The sequence below is a fragment of the Bradysia coprophila genome (genome assembly GCF_014529535.1).
Source record: "Bradysia coprophila strain Holo2 chromosome X unlocalized genomic scaffold, BU_Bcop_v1 contig_20, whole genome shotgun sequence".
Lineage (NCBI taxonomy): Eukaryota > Metazoa > Arthropoda > Insecta > Diptera > Sciaridae > Bradysia > Bradysia coprophila.
In genome coordinates this window covers 4,017,538-4,027,999 of record NW_023503307.1, presented here as the reverse complement: position 1 = coordinate 4,027,999, position 10,462 = coordinate 4,017,538, and the positions used below count along the sequence as shown (strand labels likewise).

General features: G+C 35.8%; 1 pseudogene; it reads right to left on the bottom strand.

Annotated features, from left to right (window-relative positions):
* Positions 1–2,606: 2,606 nt before the first annotated feature.
* On the bottom strand, positions 2,607–10,232 carry LOC119068941 (annotated as a pseudogene).
* Between the last annotated feature and the right edge of the window lie 230 nt (positions 10,233–10,462).

Genomic DNA, 10,462 nt, shown 5'->3' with positions numbered 1-10,462 from the left:
ATCACTTCTTTTTATCATCGAAACGATTATAAACATGGCGAATTACAAACGGAATGTACAGTAAAGTTCGTAAAGGGGTTTGAGACCACTTTTTTTTATATTATTTAACTGCTTAAACTGCTCCAAACAATTTCGAGAACAATTATTTAAGATAAGGACTTTTTTCATCACTACAATGTTTGAAATGTATAAACCAGAGTGATATGAAAGATGACTATTCAACGTCTTGCAAGAAAGATACTTAACGTGACAGGAACATAATAGATTATGGCTTTTTGGTTAACCTTTTAGCCAGTCATTTTTATCAGCATTTCTATTGTAAGCTGCATACATTTTTCGGACATTCTCTTATCCTTAAAAGTTTTAGAAAATATGTTCATTTAACGTGTTTGCAACTTATTCATTCAACCTGTCTTCCCTTTCCTAATCAGAGAATGATATTAGAATGCAAATAGCAACACAATTCACGCCGTAAGTTCGGTAGAAATTCAAAATCTTTCTACAGCAAGTCTTTCTAACGCCAGCGTCATTTTCATACGAGTAAGCGTTGCATATTTATTATGAACATCGAGTGCAAAAGTACTTTATTAGGCTGTAGATGTGTAATTATGACACGAGGCCGCAGCCCGTGTGTCATAATACACATCGTGAGCCTGATCAAGTATTCGCACCGAGATTTCATACAACTTGAACGTTTATGCAACAGATCATCTCTCTCTTTACTTAATAGTTCGATTTCCATGTCAATTTTCGTAGTTTTATAGTAGATTACTATAACTGGAAGTAACGAGTTATCTCGTATCCAGGTGAGTAAAAGTTTCTAGGGCAGCCCGAGGTACTTTTCACCGTGATACGAGATAACTAGTTACTTCCCAGTTATTGTATGCTATTTTACCTTACGAGGTTGGTAAAGGCTTTGCCCTAGGGCAGTAATGGCCTTATTACTTTCCTTGTAAGGTAAACTTATTTACAGTCGTCGTACGAAATTTTCAATTGGAATTTCTAGAGCAGCTGTAATTTTTTGGTGAAACTAATCTTACCAAGCGTCCCATATAAGGTTTTGAAGTCAAAATTGCCGATTCATAAAATTGAAAGTTTCTTAATAGAAAAAAGTTCATAGTTTAAATTGTGTATGTTATAATAGGCACATATTACCTCTAGCAATAGAGAAAAGTGAATACAATAAAAATGTTCTAAAACCTTTTTTTTTGTTACTCGAAATAATTTTTTTACAAACAATTTCATATTTCGACTTTTTATGAATATATTTAATTAATTAGTTTTCTTCTTCTGCTTTTTTGTTGTATGAATATATAGAGCTCTGTTGCAACATCTAAATACTTACATTCAAAGAAAATAAAATTTTATTTTTTTTGTTCTTTGTAGAATACAAGTGAGTTATTATATTGAGTATGTTCCCTAATTTAGTGATTATGGTTCATCAAATTTTACAAAAATCAAGTATTTTGGTCGAGCTAAAATGCAAAAGATTAGATTTCATCAACAACGAAAACATTCTTCTACAACAGCACTCTTATGTTTGATAGATCAGTCAAAATACAGTTATACAGCTACATCGCAGTCCGAACTATGACATTCAATTTGAGTAGACGGAAAAGGGCGTAACGTGGTGTTGATGATCGGGATCGTTAAATGATCTACTGCGGAGAGAGAGAGAGAGAGAGATGGTCACTCCACGTGGGTCTGTTCATTTTCTATGATTTTCACATTTTAAATTGTAACTTATACACGGCATGAGCGGTGTAACTATTAAATCTGTTACTTCTTTTGTATGAAATATTCTCAAATGTTGGATATCAAATCTTCTATTTCTTTCGTTAAGCAGATATTTCGTCTATTATTTTAGTTGTCATTGTAGAACTGATTGACTATAATCGTTTTTAACCGATTACAGAGGTATACATCGTTTTCAATGTTTGAAATATGAAGATAACAACTTAACGTTGAACAAATGAAACGAATAAAACCCATGAAAAAGTAAATCATTTATCAATGTATCAATGTACAAGAAGTAGTTCGATCGAACTGCTCTAGTAAATCCAATCCGTTGAGGCGTAGGCAACAGAAAACTAAAATTTTTCGTTCTTCATTCGACCTGAACATTTTTCATTAAATGTTTGTGCTATAGAGATGCGGAAATAGGAAATTGTGTATGGAAATGGGAAGAAGAGAATGTGAAAGGATGGTAATATTCTAACGTTGTTTTATTCGGGCTTACCATTATATTTTCCCGATATTGGTCAAGATTAAGTGAAATAACGTAAAGTGCTCAAAGATATTTGTAAATAGGAAACATTCTATTGGTAAACCCAGAAATTTTGTCGCTGCAATACATTTTGTCCCATTTGTAAAATAGCATTTTGACTGATCTAAAACAGTAATTAGTTGATGCAAAAAATGATTCGAAAAAGACAGAGACACCACTGTCTCACATTTTCATAATAATTTCGTCATTTCTATAAATATTTTCCTTTTGTTTTGTTTCATTTATAGTATAATATAATTAGTTAGTAGTATTGCTCCATTCACTAATATAGAAATTTCTTTTCACTATAATTAAATTTGATTATCAAGAATGTTTCTCTAAATTTATTTTGTTTTTTTTCTTGGTTTTTTTTTATTGAAAATAAATTCTTTGTGTGTTGTATGGCTTATTAGAAGGATAAATATATATTTAACTTCTTAATGTCCATCCATTTTTTTTATTTATTTAATTTACCTTTTGTCTCAATTAATAGATGTAGATGAGGGATGAGGTGATTTTTTACTCATTAATTGATTGTATTCAAAAGTGTCACTATTATCGACGATGTCACGTTTCTCCAACATTCTACGCTCCGATATGATGCGTAAAATTTCCGATGAATCCGATTTATTGATCGTATTTTCACCGCCATCACTGCGATCAGGCATATTGGACAATTCCTTTCCATCCCAATAGTCTGACTGCTTGCTGGATTTGGATACTGACGGTAGCAGTAATGAATTCTCGTCAATCTCTTGTTCATCGTCCATTGCCTTCTGCTTGAACAATTGCTTGGTGCTACCCGATCGATTTCGTGCCGGCTGTAGCTTTGGAACCGATAAAATAATTTATTTCCTGTATTATCCCTGGAATCTTTGTTCCCATCTGAAGTCTCTTTGGTCTGACCAATTTTGTTGTCGTCAAGCGATCTCATTATCATGTCAGCCATTGAATCGTCTTTGTTTTCGTCTTCGCGCGACAACTCGATGAATTTCGATTTGCCGCAATTCTTTTCCATTTTCCACGGCAAATTGTCACAACTCATCCGTTTCATTTCACTGCGACTTTTCCGACGGCCAGCATCTTCGTCCAATGACATTTCCTTGGTTAGCCTTTTACTCAGTCCAGCTCGTCGTAGGTTGATTTCTTTTTTCAATTCACCACTTCCCTGCACATACAAAAAAATCATTTTGAAAGTTTTTGATTTTTGGGAATTTCTTGGGAACCCCGTCCCGTACTTACTTTTGAACTCTTTCGCGATCGTTCACTTTCTCGATTGATATTATTTCGACGGTCTCCAAAATATTCTTCTCATCGAATATGTGAGTACGGTCGGTTGACTGGCGAAGTGTTTGATTAAAATAGTGCATGGTTTGACGACGTTGTGCATTGAATTTATTTTCAAATATTGGCGTACTATAAGTAAAATTAGGCGGAAGAGATTGGATTTTGGCTAGTGGACGTTTCTGGAACAAATTCTCTTCCTCTTGCAATTGCATGCACAGAGCTTGCTCTTCTTCGAACTCTTGTTCCTGTTGGAATTCACGCTCCCTAAAATTAAAATTCAATTAATTTACCATAAAACGTTTTTCCTTCTATCGAAATCTAATTGATGAAGTTGAAATGGTGAGCCTATCCTATGGATGATACCCAGTCTGCGTAATTTTTTTTTTCTCGAGAGAACCCAAAAGTCAAGCTTCCGTCACAACTTTCCAACGTCAACGATCAAATTTCGATAAATTTTTGAAGGCTCTCAAATTTTGTCAAAATCCAGTCCTGCAGGTAAGGCGACTGAATCTCTATGTAGTTAATTTAATTTTGTATAAACGAATATAAGGCACATGTGATACAATAATACTCCTTTGTCTGGACGTAACATAGTTAAACGTAAGTGTTAGTCTCGGTGTTAGTACACCATTACTGTAAAATAGTTGTACATCAAAAAATTGGGATAAGGATAAGATACATTGGATGTATGTAATAAAAGAGTACAGAAGGGTATTCAATGATACACTTTAAACGGAGTTGGGGAATATAATATAAAAGGTAAATCAAATTTGAAACAGAAACGGGCAACGGAAAAATTAACTCGATTTTCGAAAGTTCACAATTATTAGTATCGAACGAATATGCTGAACGTGTTATTCGAATTCCGTTGGAGTGGAAATTCACTTAGTACCTACGCAAGAAGCTGGGACTAGGCCACAGAACGTAAGTGCATAATTAACTCAAAAATAATTTTTTTCCTCTAAATCAAAAGTGAAAAAAATACCAATCGAGGCTTAAACAGGTTGGATTGCAAATAAAAGTGAACAAATGAAAGGTGATAAAAATGTAATCGAAAATGGTCCTGTGAACGCACTTAGTGAATCTACACACCAGCGGAAAACTAATGCTACTCAATCAATTGTTCATAAATCTTACAATTCAGTGTCCATATCCATTTCATCTTCCATTTGTTTGTGGCTCTCTTCCAGGTGCTTCATTAATACAGCCACCACAACATTAACGAGTACAAATTGTGCCATTAGCACAAAAATTACGAAAAATATGGGAGCAATGACGGTGCTAACGCAGCAATTTTTCACACAATCGGCTGCATCATCACACTCATCTCTTAACGTGTCTTTCATGATTCCATTCCAGTTATCGCCGGTGGCGACACGGAATAGCGTCAAGAAAGCCATGCCAAAGTTAGCGAAATGAGCGTGCTCGCCAAGCCCTTGACACGGATTCTCTTCGGAACATTCTAATCGACCGAACAGTTCCACTCCCAGTGCGGCAAATATAAAAAACAATAGGAAAAATAGTAAACCAAGATTTCCGACCTAAAAACGTTTAATCAACTGATTAGTCATCAAACAATGCAACTATTTGTTCGGGATATCTTACTTGTGGAAGGGCTTGCATCACCGTATCCAGCAAAGCCCGTATACCCTTGGCCATTTTCAGTAGTTTGAGGACTCTAGCGATTCGCATGACGCGCATCACTCGAATGATTGTTGGATTTATTGGTATGATGTTGGTTTCCCAGTTCTTCCAACACAATTCCGACCACAGACAATATTACAATACCCACATCGAGCTGATTCCATTTTTCTTTCATATAAATTTTGAATCCAAGTGCAATTAGCTTCATGATAGCTTCCCTGAATGGGTGATGTTGTAAGTGATTACAAAGAAATTTGATTTAATAAGAAAATGAGGTGCTAAGCATGATCGGGACACATGGTAAGCAATTCCATATGCTCAGACCATGTCGAGTAATTGTAACTTTTAAGTAGAATTTTGCTTTTTATGTACATGTTCCACTCTTACGCAACAATTAAGTTCAGAATAGGTCGACTGACGCCAACCGTACAAAAAGTCGGTTGAATTAGAAAATTCAAGTCAGATCGTTTCAGAACCACAACCTGAAATTGTCGTTAAAAATCTTACAAGTTCCTAGGGTGTTTCCGCATTTTTTTTTTCAGTTTAAATATTCTAGTGCTTAGCTATCCTCTATCCTCAAAACATTGTTGTTGTGAATGAAGCTCTAGATTTTTTTTTTATTTAAAATGTGACCTCAGAAATTCAAAAACTTGTATTGTCTACGGAACTTTTTGAGCTCCTTCAAAAAGTATTTTTGTGTCGAAGTCCTTTAAAGTGACACAAAACACTCCTTTTTTAAAATGAAATTGGATTTTCAATCAATCTAAGAGCAAGACAAACTGCTACTATTCACGAATTGCACCAACGAATACCAAAAGTGCAACAATGTCTCGTCGTAGCGTAGGCCACAAAAAAAAAGATCTCACGAGCTTGATTCTCAACAAGAGTACCTATTTTGTGGTCAGCTAAACACAAGAATATTTTGCATTTAAAAATTGCGGGAACACCCTAAGCCTGCCAGATTTTAAACAAGCTCATTAAAATAAGGTCAGGTAAAACCAGATTCAATTATTAACAGGCCAGGTAAATTATTGAGCTTGTGAACGGAACCTTTTTAAATCTCCGCCTGCGATCTAGATCACATTTAAATTGCTCATTTTCTGTTGACATACTTAGCACCTCCCCAATAACAAAACCCCCTGTAGCTGCGATATACTTACAATATGAAAACAGCCGTAAAGAAATAATTGAATATTTTCAGTGTATACTCCAATGCAATCGGCATCATATAATATTCCAAAGCCATTGTGATAACGTTAAATCCGATTACAGCAGCTATTGCTAAATCAAAGTACTTTGATGTAACAACATTGTGCACAAACAATCGAATCGGCGAATATCCTGTATAATACGGAGGTTCGTGCATTCCTGCAGAATAAAATGAAATTGAAACAGAATGTGTCGATGCGATGGAAATAAGAAAATAAATTTCATTTGATTTATTCGGAAAAATAAGCAATGGAGCAATGTAATTTGGAAAGTATAAATAGAGAATAAAGCGAAAAAGTAAGTGTAGCAGTCGTATAAGGTTGCAGACTGTTCTGAAGGAATTGATAATTCTCAATGCGCTTTCGATTACATTACAGAATCTCATCTGATCAGATGATTAAAATCTACTAAAGCTTTTCTCGGCGTTATTAAATAGAAAAATTTTGATTGATAAAAGGTAAGACGAGTTGTAATAGGAATGGTTTGTGCCTTACCAAAGGAACTTTAAACGAATTTCAAAAAAAAAGCTCTGAAATAATTTGCAATTTAAAAATTAGTATAGATGGTGCAAAAAGTAAGAAAACTTCTCGTTTTCCGTTACGCTAATGAAAGCATTCACTTGCAAGAAGCAATAGGAGAGATTAAAATGTTAATTGGGTTTTTGCGGCTTTATTGTGCGAACAAAGTTTTCTTTCCACATCCGAGATAGAAATAAAATTATTGAAAAGAGAAGTTTAAGCAAAGAAGAACTGCACTAAAAGCAATTAAGATAACGCAATAAAAAGCTAAATCACTTTACAAGCGATCCACCGTATAGGCAAGAAACGTTTAATCAATGGAAAATGGAAAACTTTGCTTTCACAGGATAAAACCGTTGTGTTCGATTGTCTTATTCCAACGAAAAGGGATGGGGAAAGTGAGCTCATAAAGAGCGAAGGGAATCGTAGTTTCTCAATGATGGCCAATTCGCTTATTTAACACCATTTTTAACAAACCATTTATTCGCTGAATACCCATCATCAAAATACTACAACTTACTTCGTCTCTTCTTCTCCATCTGTAGTGCTCGTTTGGCCGCTCGGCGAATTTTCTCTTCTTTTTCTTGTTCCTCGCGACAGCGATGGAAGTTCTCCACCACAACGCCTACAAACATGTTTAACACAAAAAATCCAACTAACAGAATAAAAGCAATGAAATATAAGAGACGCCATTCGTTGAAATTAACAATAGGTTGCTGATCGACGCCTACAGCATCCAGACCAGTGTACATAATGTTCACCCATCCATCACGCGACGACAACACGAACAAAGACATTAGCGCTTTGCCCAAGTCGTCAAAATTGTATTTGCGGTTGATCCAGACGTTTCCCGGTATGGCAAGGCAGTCGGTTTTATTTTTCACGTGTTTAATTTCCACACCTTCGCAGTAGAAAAATGTTCCCTTGAACAACTGTACGCCAAGAATACCGAAAATAATGAAAAATGTGCAACAAATTAGGACGATATTTCCTATCGGTCGCAGTGACGACAGCAATGTTTGAACGACCAATTTCAGACCGGGCGCTCGATTAATTACACGTAGCGGACGAAGTGACCGTAATAGACGGAATACCTGGTAATATTGACGGATTTAAGTGGATACAGGGGATATCATGGCTGCACTTTAATTACCCGTAAAATTCCAAAAATTCTGGGACTAGAATCGCTTACAAGCGACATCAGCAAATCGATAATTGATATACTGACAAGCGATCCATCCATTATATTCCATCCAGAGTTGAAATACGCATCGTCACCATAAAACATTCCTGCAGCAACGACCTGTGAAATTCATTAGGAAATTGGATCAAATGATGCAGGGGACCATTAGGACTTTGAGGAGTACATACTTTGATCATCATTTCGACCGTAAAGACTGCGGTAAACACATAATTTGCCGTCGCCAAGAAATATCGCTCGGTACAATTCGGTGGTATATTCGGTCGTTCCATTGCTAATGTTATGCAATTCAGCGCAATAAAAAGTAAAATTACATTGTCGAACCATTTCTGGTTAACAAACCATGTACATATGTAACGAAATCTATGGATATGGAGTCGAAGAAGATGGGTACATTTATGTGGCTTTTATTCAAATAATGTCCGTCAACTCACCGATTATCTTCTGCGAAAATGTACAACGAGTACGTTTCCCGTTCCTCGGTGTACTCGCGTATCATTTTCTGTATTTTAGTCTCATTTTCTGGTATAGTGGACGTTACATTCAGTTCATCTTCATTAACACTGGGCAAAGACTTATGTAAATTTTGTAAATTCAATTTGGAATCGATGAACTCGCTGCTTTTGTTGCTCTCCAAATTGCACAGATTTATGTTCGAAGTCTTCTCGAAAACCTGTTCAATCGAAGACATTCTTCGTCGATAGTTTGCAATTGGATGGTTTTTCAGTGCGTTTTGTTGACCGAAGTGCTGCAGCAATTGTGAATTGTTGATCATTGCCGACGCTCGTCGTGTGGCCAATGTTTGACGAAATGAACTCTGCGGACTAATTCGATTGGTGTCCTTGGTGTCGTTTTGTATTCGATTTGCTGTTTGCATTAAATTGTCATTTTTTCGTAGCGTTTGCGACGTGGTGGTATTAGCGTGCTGATCACGGCCATTGTTCAATACCACTTCTGTATCACTTTCACATTTTGTGCGGCCTTTCTTCTTCTTTGAACTTGTTCGACTAAATTTTTTAAAACTAGATTTTTTCTGAATGAGTGGTTGGACTGAAGGTATTGCTGTTGGTGTTGATGGTGGGTCATTTGTATCAGGTACATTGTCTTTGGCGTCTTTATCCTCCTGAATGGACGATTGTAGCGGTAATATTGATTTTGCCTCAATTTGTATTATCTTTGGCGCTTGTTCTTCAATTCGGTTGAGCGATTTATAACTGCCAATTATGGATGGAGGTTTAAGAAGTGATGGAATGCTATCCGACTAAAAGAAATGAATTTTTGATTAATTTCCGTGAGTAGCGAAAATGGAACACAGAAAATACTTTGCCCAAACTTTCTAAATCCGCACTCTCCCAATGTCTGAAACTGGCGCCCGGCTCTAATGTCGTATTAGGCGAGTCTTGCGGTGTGGCGGCAGTTGTTGTTATTATTGGTGGATCTTGATTGCGACATTTAATATTCAGTTTAGGACCGTCAGTTCGACGTTCCTTGATCGAGTAGGTCTGAATGCAAAAAATAAAATTAATTTCATTAATGAACCTGAAACCGCTGAGAAAGTCATAGAGACCTTAGTTAACTGTTTATTTGGAACGAATCTATCGATCGACTTATCGGAATTCCGTTTAGAGCCTTCCCGCTCCAATGTGGCATCGTTGGTAAAAGTTGGCTGTAACATTCTCTGCTTTTGTATGTTACATTTAGGAACCTTTCTCACATCTTCTGCACTGTGCCATTTATTTTTAATTTCATGATAACTATCACTCGTGGTTGTTGATTCGGAACAACTTCTCGCCTCCTCATAAATCAAATCGTTTATCGTTTCATTTTCTTCTCTTAGCTTTTTCACCAATTCTCTTTGCTCTCGTTCCCTTCGTTCGTTTCTCTATAAGATAGTATTGTTGACAAATTTTCATTGATATCGTTATCGAATTATGATATTAACCTCTGAACTGAATCCCTCTACCAGAATGGCAACCAATAAATTAAACAAAACGTAATTGCCAAATGTCATCAAAGCAACGAAGTATAATGCGGCCCAATGACTTGTTTTTTCCATACCGTTGAATAGCACAACATTCCAGTCTTCTTGTGTTAGAATCTGTGTAGTTTACGTTCATTTATACGATTAGTCGGATTCAAAACACTTCCCATACTAATGCTTTGTTTCTCCTTAAAAATTAATTTTTCTGAACATCGGACGTGAATCCATAAAATAATTTAATTGAAAACATACAGCAGTTGTTATTATATCATGAATACTTGAAAAAAGCGAATTATATTTCAACACAAAAACCCCCAGCCATTCAACTTACAGTAAATATAGTTAACATTCAAAAT